We start from the raw sequence: 11214 nt of genomic DNA, 5'->3' as shown, positions 1-11214 counted from the left end.
GGAAGCAAAAGAGAGACAATGACTAAGCTGAGCTAGCTCATCAGATGCAGTAGAAATTCACGGAAACTCAAAAGGATGCTCAACCCATCTGCTGAGTTTCTCCAACATTTTCTGTACTTGGCCCATAGTTAATTCTTGTCTTGTTTTCTCATCTTCTCCGCCTAAATCTAACAGAGTGTGACAAAGGGACAGGCTTAAATTGCCTTCTGTTGCGTCTAATTCCTGTGACTGTGTTGAGAAGGCAAATCAGATAGTGTGAGAAAGGAAATTCATGAAGAATCACACAGGAGGTCCAATGTAACTTGCAGTCCGTTTCACTGCTCCTGTCTACTCTTTTCCCCCAGTTCTGACATTGAAAGATGTTTAAATAAAACGAACTGCAGATGCTATAATCCAGAACCAAACAAAAAAAAAACCCTGAAAAGTTCAGCAGTTCTAGCAGAATCTATGGAGAGGATTCAATGTTTCTGGACAAGTGTTCTTTCCTCAACCCCCTTGAAAGATGTTTGCCAGCCAAATGGTTGAGTAATATGCAGCTAATAGAGATGGATGGATCTGGATCGATGATCAGCACTGACCCCATTGAATCGTGGAAAAGGCTAATCTCCATTGCTTTTGGTCTGGATGTCCTCCTGCCTGCAGTGTCAGTGCAGAGTGAATGTGATGAATGGCTTATTTCTATACTATAGGATATCTACGGCCTCACCCTCAGCTAATGTGACGTCACAACGACCGGTGCACCCTCACCACGCCAGGTCCAGAATTACAGAATCCCTAGGGAGCAGAAAGAGACCATTCTGCCCATCGAGTCTGCACAGAACCTCAGAAGAGCATCCTACAGAGACCTATCCGTTCCCCAAACCCTACCCTTTAAACCCACAATTCCCATGGCTAATTACCCGAGCCTGCACTTCCCTGGATATTATGGAGCAAATTAGTACGGCCAGTCTGCCTTAAACTACGCATATTTGGACTGTGGAAGGAAACAGGAGCATTCAGTGGGAATCCAAGCGGAAACAGAGACAACGAGAAAACGTTTGTGCCCAGTCCGTTCCTCGGTTGTCAGGCAACACCTCTCTCTGGAGGACTCACCGACGACCCAGAAAATGCCGCCAACTTTATCATTCCGTGCCCGGGAGCTTGTCTCCTGATCACGTATTGCCGCTAAGTAACAATGGTGTGGAGGTGCCGGTGTTGGACTGGGATGGACAAAGTCAAAAATCACTCAACACCAGAATATCATCCAACAGGACGGACTTTAACGTCGGGTTATGTGATTTTTAGTTTACAAACAAGGCAGCGTTCACAGTGTCTCCACGGTTCACAGCCGCGATGACGTGAAAAGCGATTCACGTCACGTATTTGCTGGCTTGCTCCCGGACGAGAGCGAGCTTTCAATCAAAGGAACTTCCATCACTTTGCATTGCCTTTGCAAAGCTCACTTCAAATGCAAAGGCAGCGTTATTCAGAAATATGTGCATAAATCACTGAACAAAAGAAAAATCTGATACATAAAAACCGAAAATTACAGGTAAAGGCAAAAACAGTAAGTACAGCGATTGAATAATAGCAAATTTGCGAATTGCTCTTTGTCAATGCTTGTAATCAATGTCTCAAACACCCAAAATATTGGAAAATGGAGCAGCAGGGGCCGTGGTGGGCATGATCTCAGGAACACAGGTAGATAGTTCATGTACAAGAGGTACATGAAATTTAGTGTGTGTTTATTTTTCTTCCATTTACACCAATATTTAAAGCCAATGACTTGGAAACCCAAGCACCTCTCAGCTCACGGAAAAAAAAAGTATCCCTTTTTAATACGACACATCCGGAGATGCTAAAATACATCTCTGGAGCAGATGGGACTTGAATCCACGCCTTCTGGTACCGCATAACCACGGTACCACAAAAGCCCCTAATTTCAAATGGGGCATATATGGATCAGTTGGGAAATAGGGCTTAGTTATTAAAATCAACCTGTTTACTTATATTATGATTCATCCTTGGGAGCAGGTGAGATTGGAATCTAGGGCTTCAGGCCCAGTGACAGTTGGGCCCTTAAAAAACTGCCTTGGACATGTTGTGGCATATCTCTGTGGCAGGCAAGACATGAACTTGGATTTACAAGTCAGTCATGGAGACAGGATCATGGTGCCACAAGAATCCCTGTATCTCCCCATATTATGTCAGATAGCTTAGGTTTCTGCTGTTCCCTCTCCCTCTCTTTCCATGTCCTCTATGTTTACAAATTAAATCCTTTCTCCAGACCTGTCCAATTCAATCATCCAGCTCTTTGTCAAGAGTCAGAGATTTTACTCTCAATGAAGATGCTGTTGTCTCCATGCCAGGTATCAAACATGCATCTATTCGAATCCCATTTTCCAAAAGTTGACCCCTACCCCGGTATGCAAAGTTGTTTGAAATGTTCATCTCATTAGTTCTTAGGGGCTTTGCATATTCCTGCCTCTAGATATCCACAACACTGAGTGAAAATATATTTTGTCGAGAAATGAAATGTCCTTGTTATTACCGTAAAGTTGCACTCCATAGTAATTGACCCCCACTATTAAAGCAAAAGTTTTCTCCTGATCAATCCTGTCTAGATCCTTCAGGACTTTGAACACCTCTATCTCAAACATCCTAAGCCTTCCCTGTTCAACCCTGGAAGACGAAGTCTCTCTAGAGCTGAATCACTCCAACCCAGACAACATCCCCTCAAAGCTTCTCTACATTCTTTCCAGTGCACTCACATTCTTCCTAAAGCATGGTAACCATAATTGAACACAGCACTCCAGATTTAGCCTTTATAACGTCATGTGCTGCTGAATAATAATAATAATTATTAGAATTATTATAATATTCTCCTCGCTGTTTCATTCAATGCTGTGACTCATAAAGGCATGTATATCATATGCCTTCTTAACTACATTAACCAATATATCTACCTGTCTTGCTGCATTCAAGCATCTATGAACATGCATATCAAAGCCATTGAAATTCTTTGTTCATCCACCCAAAGTATAATCACCCCATTATTTTCAGACTTCAATTCCTTTTGCCATTGTTCAGTCCAACTGAACAACTTACTTATTGTGTTGTGTTTTAGGTGAAGACTTTCCCCCTGACTATTTAACATTGTATTCCAATAATTACAGAAATAATGAGAAAATTATAAAACAAATATAAATTAATCTTAGAGAGCTGAGGCATCTGAACATGTTCTGGGTAAAATGACGTCTATGAAAGACAAAATGGGTTTCCGCTGAACTGAGTTGGAAGTGGTTTTCTTAAAGGACAGATGCAGTACTGTTGAGAGAACTTTAAATTAACTCAGTGGGTTTGTGGAATTCAAAATCAAACATTAAAGAGAATATCAAGGTGCAGTCATACAGCGATTAGGTGATGTCTTAATGGTATTATCACTAAACTATTAATCTGGAGACCGAGATCATGTTCCATAACCAGACTTCACATCCAATTGTGGCAGATCGTGGAATTTGGAAGAAACATGAATATGCAATTAGCACTTCAATGATGATGGGTGGTGATAGTGGGAGAGAAATAAAATCTCATCTGCTCTGGTCAATATGTGTCTGTTATCTGCTCTCAATTCTATTGACAGGGAGAAAGGGAAAAAGGGAATTAAAATAGCCCCTTGGCATCAGAAACAGCAGCAACTCTGGGTCAGGCAATGGTGAAGGAACCAACAAGAGGGAAACACATAGTTGACTTAATTCTTACCAACTTGTCTGCTACAGTTGCAATTGACAATCATGCAGTCTTTGTGGGGATGATGTCTTGCCTTCAAACTGATAATACCTTAAATCATGCTTGCATGGTCGGATTCCCAATCTAAGTGGAAAAGACTTTGCATCTCAAGGTCTGAAGCACAACAGATACCAGTTTTAAGGCAATTCAATTCACTCAATGTGATACCAAGAAACAATTGCAGGTACAGGATACTGCAATGTCTGTGGCCCCTTATTCGCCATTAGTTCTGAAGAGTTGTGCTACAGTCTTGCCACAGCTCTGTCCAAACAGTTCCAGTACAGCTACAACACTGGCGTCTATTGGCATGTGTGAAATTGCTCAGGTGTGCCATGTACACAAAACATAGGACAAATCCAACAAGGTAACATACCGCCCCATCAGCCTACTCTGAGTCATCAATAAATCGATGCAAGTTGTCATGAGCTGTGCATTCAAGCAGCATCTTCTCAGCAATAATCTATTCACTTACACCCAGTTTTTGTTCTGATAGGGCCACTCAGCTCCTGACCTTAATGCAGCCTTGCTTCAAACATGGACAAGAAAGCATAATTTCAAACTAGAGCTGATAGTGTCACCCTTGACATCAAGTCGACAGTTGACGAAGTGTGGTGTCAAGGAGCCCTAGCGAAAGAGTAGTCGGTGGGAATCAGAAGACAACTCTGTACCATTTGGAGTTATACCTGACCACATAGAAGAGAAGAATACTTTGGAGATCAGTCGCCTCAGCTCCAGAACAGCTCGGAAGGTATTCTTTAAGAGAGTGGCCAAGGACCAATCCTGTTTTACTCCTTCATCAATGACACCTCGTCCATCACAGTGTTAGAAGTGAGGATGTTCACTGGACATTGCACAATGTTCAGAAACATTCACAACTCATCGGATATTGAAGTGGTTTATGTCCACATACAGCATAACCTGGATAATAGCCATACTTTGGCGGGTAAGTGGTAAGCCACATTCATGCTGCAAATACCAGGCAATAAAAATGTCCAATTAGAGACAATCTAACTAATGCTTTTCAACATACAATTATGTTACCATTGCTGAATCCCACATTATTAGCATCCTGCAAGCTACCATTGACAAGAAGCTGATTCGGACTAGACATATAAATACATTGGCTCGATAAAAAACAGGCTGGAGACTGGTAAATTGCTGCAAGTAACTCACTGTCTAACTCCCCAAAGCCTGACCACCATTTAAAAGTGAAGAGTGTGAAGGAACACTCCCTATTCGCCTGGATGAGTGCAGTTCTAACAACTCACAAGAAGCTTGACACCAGCCCACATGATTGGCACCGCATTCACAACAATCCATTCGTTCCACCACCATAGACAAAATGCATTTCACATATTCACTAAAGATCCTATAGAATGACAAGGGCAACAGCTAAATGGGAATACCACCACTTGCAAGTTCTACTCCAAGCCTACCAGCACCCTGACTTAGAAATATATCATTGTTCCTTCAGTATTGGTGTTCGAAATTCTGGAATTGCTTCCCGCATGTCACCGTATGTTCACTTACAACACATAGACTGCAACAGTTCAGAAAGTCAGTTAACAATCGCCTTCTGAAGGCGAATCAGAATAGGCAGTAATCATTGGATGAGCCAATGACAATCCCAGGTGCCATCAATGTTTTTTTCGCAGAAAGAGTCTGAAGTCAGAGTAAAGGACAAAGTAATTCTGTTTAAATTAGGATTATGTCCTATATTTGGCACATTGCCAATAGTCCAGCATTTAATATTCTTAGATGCAGTAGGTTGAAACAACCCCGTGGCTTTACAGACGATTTCAGAGGACATGTAAAAAGTCAAACACAATTCTCCATGACTGAATTTACATGATTCAGGTCAGACAATGACGGCAAAGTTCTTGTCCCAAAGAAAAGAAGTGAAATATCGTCAAGACAATTGTTTTTTTTTCAAAATAGAACTCCGAAGCCACATACAACTTTCAAACACAGACGAATCGAAACAGATTTGTAGAAAGCCAGACATGAAAAATAGTGTAATATCCAGCGCATGGAAAAAACAATCAAAACACAGCAAATCCAATTTACGGGAATACATTGCATTAAATCTAAATTGTATTGCGTCAAGATGCTCGGTATGTTTCCCTGGTAGTCTAGTGGTTAGGATTCGGCGCTTTCACCGCCGCGGCCCGGGTTCGATTCCCGGTCAGGGAACGTTTTGTTTTTAGAAGAGCTATCAACACGTCGTTGTTTATGAGTCATATTTTTGGATTTGTCGTGCTGGAAGAACACAGCAGTTCAGGCAGCATCCGAGTAGCAGCAAAATCGACGTTTCGGGCAAAAGCCCTTTATTAGCAATAAAGGGAGTCATGTTCGTCCGGCCATGTAAATACTTTCCATATAACTATTGCGGCTTCAATATCTTATTGGCTATGAAACCAAATGTTTGCTAAAGTGACCAGAAGATCTTTTGCGCATCAGGTCTGGGTTGGTGATCCAGTGCTACCTCAATTTTCAGCACTTTTGTCTTCAGCTTCGGCTAAAAAATGTTAATTCGGAAAAAAATTTGTGGACTGCGAAAATGTATCAGTTGATAGAGATTTCGGGGAGCTTGTGGCGTGAGGGGTGGGAGAAGGTGATAGTGCATTTAACAACGACAGGTATACACACCTAACTTTTTGCATTTTCGAATTCTTTGCACATATCTACTTCCATGTTCATTTCACAGCTCACAATTCACTTTATGCGTGGAGAAAGAAAGAATATCAATTTCTCCAAATTTACACTCACCAATCTGTTTCTGTTCCCAAGACGAATTACTTCTCTCCCCACAGAGGTCACCAGAGATGCCCCATATTTCCGCTTTTTGCCATTTTCTTTCATATTTTCCTTCCTCGGGTCTTGAGAATCTTGCCCTCGTTCGGGTCCCTCGTCCTGCCTCCGGGAAACACGAGAACTGCTCGCGTCACAGGTGCTGTCAGACCTGCTGAGTTTTTCCAGCTGTTCTTCGTTTTTAGTTATTGCTGACTTTGCTTTCGCCTTTGAGATCCCGAACATTTCCTCTGAACGTCTCCACGAAATTAATTACTCTGTATTACTGAGACAATTCCAAATATTGCACATCAGGACATAAAGTGCAAGGCTGATATCAGAACCTTGCAAATACTTCGTTTACGAGCAAGCCACGTACACCAGTTTCCAAAATATCCACGAGTGTCCCCTCGGCAAACTCAACTGCCGGAGTTTCTATTGACGCTATCCATTGGCGGGTTTGGCTATTAACTGAGCGGTTTGTGGTTTGAGCCTACCCATGGACGCTCGTGCATATTAATTTTAACACTCTTGCTAAAAACATCACCACGAATTATTGTGCACTCAATCCCAAGGAAACTATCCACAATCCTTGTCATCAAAAGAAAACCGGAAGATAATCATTTATCAACTGAGAGGTCAGTTCGAATGATCTTATTGTACTCTTTACTGTTTTGCATCTGTATTGTAGCAATCATGGAGCAACTTACTACAGATGCTACAATCTCGACTGAAAAGACTGGAGACCACAAGCGAGTCAGACAGCTTCCATTGAGAGAAAAAAAGCTAAACTTTCGAGTCTGGATAACTTTTTATCAGAGCTGGTGAAGCGTGGAATGGGCAGCTTTTATACAGCAAGGGGTGTATTAGAATGCTGAAGGAGAAAGGATTTTGATCGTTCAGATTAAGTGATCGGAATGTGAGAATGGCAGAACAATGGTGTGTCGAACTGCCAGACTGGAATTGTCGTTCTAAGAGCACTGAATATACTTTTTGCTTCTTTGCTGCAGAGAGTCATAAAGGGTACCCACCACCCAGGATAATTAGCAATAGGCAATAAGTGCTGATCTGTGCTTACTTCCCGTAATCGAATGCAAATCTCATTGAAATTTACAAGATTACATGTAGATTTAGGAAGAATATCCCCACCGGCTGTGAATGTAAAACAATGGAACTTCAAATGGAAGCATACAATGAACATAAAACCTCTTCACTCGTTAAATTTGTTTGATTTATTTTCCACAGTTGGGAGGGATGGGAGGGAGTGTGTTCAGAATGAGGCGTTTGCAGTAAACTGTATAGCTCAACAAAGAACAACTGTTGTGTAATAGATGAGTATAAATTGCCACCAAATGAATGGGAATCATATTATTGACAACGATTGTCGTTGATTGAGCTGCTATTCGTTTATTTGTTCGTAACAAGAAAATCGCTCGTGGTTCAAAGATGTTCAGATGTTCCATTAGAGGACAAACTTCAGCGTCAGCTTCTGTAAGAACTGGGCTATTAGAGGCCAAACAAGAAATTCAGAACCATTTCGAATTCGTTCATTCGGAAACGCTGCGCAGATTCTCTGAACGGAATTCAAACTTCCGGGAGAAAAAAAACTCATTGGCTTTGCCAATCCATACAATTTATCACTAATTAGTTTCACCTTGGCAAGAATAGTGTATAACATTTGAAGTGTGAAAAATAGGGAATAAAATCTGATCAGCTGTGTGAGGCAACACATTTCTGGTTGTCACTCCTGTACATCACTCGTTCTCTGCCAACTGGTACAATGTGATCTACCATCTAATGTCTCCAATTATTAAGCAAATGCTTAAACTTATTGCAATCAGGAATGTAACATTCCCCTGACCTGGAGGAAGAAGCAAAAATGTAATCATGTAGTTACTTATCACTTCATCTTGACCTTCAGCAGATTCTACCATGACAGACTGTAAACAACAACTGCTAGAGATTACAGCGCTTCAGACAGCATCCACGGAGAGGGAATAAGCTAACGTTTCAAGTCGAGATGATGCTGATGAAACGTTTCTCTCTCTCCATGAATGATGCCTGACTTGCTGTGATTACCAGCATTTGTCGTTTTCATTACAGATTACAGCATCTGCAATAATTTGTTTCCACCATGAGAGACTTTCGTGTGAGTATGAAAGCAATGAAATGTTTGCTTGAGTGGCGTAGTGTTAATGTCAGCCAAGAGTGTTGTGCTGGAAAAGCACGGCAGGTCAGGCACCATTCGAGGAATGGGAGAATTGACGTTTTGGGAAAAAGCCCTTCATCAGGAATGTGGCCGGGAGCCTCGACAATGGAGAGCTAAATGGGAGCAGGCTGGGGCTGGGGGGAAGGTAACTGAGAATGTGCTAGGTAGATGGAGGTGTGGGTAATGTTAGTCGGTCAGAGAAGATGCTGGAGCGGGTAGGTGGGAGGGAAGATGGGCAGGTAGGACAGGTCATGAGGGCAGCGTCGAGCTAGAAGGTTGGATCGGGATGATGTTGGGGTGGGGAAATGAATAAACTGGTGAAATCCACATTGATGCAGTAGGGCTTTTTAAGATGAGATTCCCTACAGTATGAAAACAGACCCTTCAGCCCAACAAGTCCACACCGACCCTCCGAAGAGGAATCCACCCATTCCTCAACCTCTAATTACCCCTAAGTAATTTGGTAAGACAAGCAGATTAAACATTTTGTGTGTATACCATTCTCTTAGAATGTCGTTTGCTACGTCCACTATACAAGTCACAAACCATTGCATTATCCCAGAGACAAACAGCAATAGCTATTCTGACATCAGGAACGTGATACAGATCAGAATCATAGAAAGTTTATGATACAAGGGAGTGGCCAGTTGAGTGCATCAGCTGACACAAAAAGACAACCACCAAATCAATTTCGGAACAACTTTTCCATAGTCAATGAGTTCCCCAGCTCAGACGATTGTTGGTACAGTGCTGAAAATAATAAATGCTGGAGATCACATCGGGTCAGATTGCTTCCATGGAGAGAGAGCAAGCTGAAGTTTCGAATGGCGAAGACTCGTCATTAGAATCTTGGGAAAACTGATTAACAAAAGCAGAGGTGAATGCTACGTAAAATAGTCAAGGGCATGACCACGCCCTCTCCCCTTTCACGCATTCCTTGGCTGAACGTGTTGGGGAGAAAAAATAGAGAATCACCAGGAGACACAGAGAGTTCTTCAAGAAGTAGGTCTTCTATTTTCAAACAAAAAACCGTGACACTGATAAATCAGATTCTCGAAAGCTCCTGAACCTCAGGGTTCGTGGATTTTTATATTTTTTATCATGTTCCTGTTAGCTTGTCAGCATGTCCAACGATATTAATCAAAGTACCTCACTCTAGCTACACAACAAACCAGTGATGTTAGTTCCCATTACCTCTTTAGTTATACATTCTATTTAATGTTATTCTAATGTCACGGTTACATGCTTTGTGCTAACTCTTGCAACGCTGGCCCTTCTTTCCAGACCCTACTTAATATTTTCCTAATGTCATGATTAGATATTTATTATCAGTTCTGCTACAGAGATCGCCCATTCCAGACATACCTGTCATGATAGATAATTAGCTATTCCATCTATTAAAATAGTATCCTATCTCAAGCTGACTCTACTAACGACTAATTAGATATTTTAATGCCATGTCACAAATATTTATGGTTCCAATCCTGTCATAATAACATTTAATAGAGAAATTTGCTTTATTACTCGTTTTATCCTTAACCTTACTCTGCAAATTAGTGTAAGAGCGTGTCTGGACATCACACACATCTAAAGACATCGGTTAGTTTCACTGCACAGCCGGTGAGATTGAGCCACATAGTCCCAGGAACAGCGCTCATTGCAGAACACACATGGTATCATAAATATGTATATAAATGGAAACTGTTTCCCTTCGGTGATGTAGCACGAAAGTAAAGATGTAATGAAAGAAAAAAAAATAAATTAGTGTAAGTGATTTACAAGGAGGAAAAGAAAACATGGGAAAAGGGTTAGGTTTGAGAGGGGGTACGGAACAGAGACGCGTGAGCGTGCGAGGTTTAGAAGCTTCGAACAGGTTTTACCATCATCTGTCTTTATTCTTCCCTTCGTGTGTTCTTTTGTCAGGTGTGGCAGTGTATAAACTAAGTCAAAATGAAAATGCGCCGTGATTCGCATTTGAACCACGCTTGTTGTAGACACAACGTAGAGTACTAACCACTAAACCAGCACGGCGCCACCAGCACGGCGCCACAGTAACTTTTTCCTAGGGTTCACTTATCAAACACACCGGCTGGTATGCAAAGATTGCAAATACCCTTTGCTGCATAGAAAAGAGGTGAAAAGCGTTTCACCAGTGCGAACCCGCGAGGATGTCAGGAGTTTATGATACTGAGTGAATCCGTTCCCACAAAAAAAGCGTTTGAGTGACATCTCCCTGCTCTGGATTCGCTGATGTTTCAGAAGGTTGGACAAATTGCTCAATGTTGTTGCACAATAATAATATAAGAACAACTATACAACTCATTGTGAACTAAGTGGTGTGTCAACAGATAAGAGGAATCATAGAGTCACAGAGATCAGGGCAGTGAAAAAGGCTTTTGGCACAATTTCATTTATCAGCCAGGCCATTGAGTGTAGACATTGGGAAG

At 41.7% G+C, this 11214-nt stretch overlaps 1 non-coding gene across 1 annotated transcript; it reads left to right on the top strand.

Moving 5' to 3' along the window:
- The first annotated feature begins 5889 nt into the window (after positions 1-5889).
- trnae-uuc (transfer RNA glutamic acid (anticodon UUC)) lies at positions 5890-5961 on the top strand. The gene has a single exon. It is a non-coding gene; the product is annotated as a tRNA-Glu (tRNA).
- The last annotated feature ends 5253 nt before the right edge of the window (positions 5962-11214 follow it).

This window comes from Chiloscyllium punctatum, chromosome 30 (assembly GCF_047496795.1).
Source record: "Chiloscyllium punctatum isolate Juve2018m chromosome 30, sChiPun1.3, whole genome shotgun sequence".
Taxonomy (NCBI): Eukaryota; Metazoa; Chordata; class Chondrichthyes; order Orectolobiformes; family Hemiscylliidae; genus Chiloscyllium; species Chiloscyllium punctatum.
This window is presented reverse-complemented; position numbering and strand designations above follow the sequence as displayed.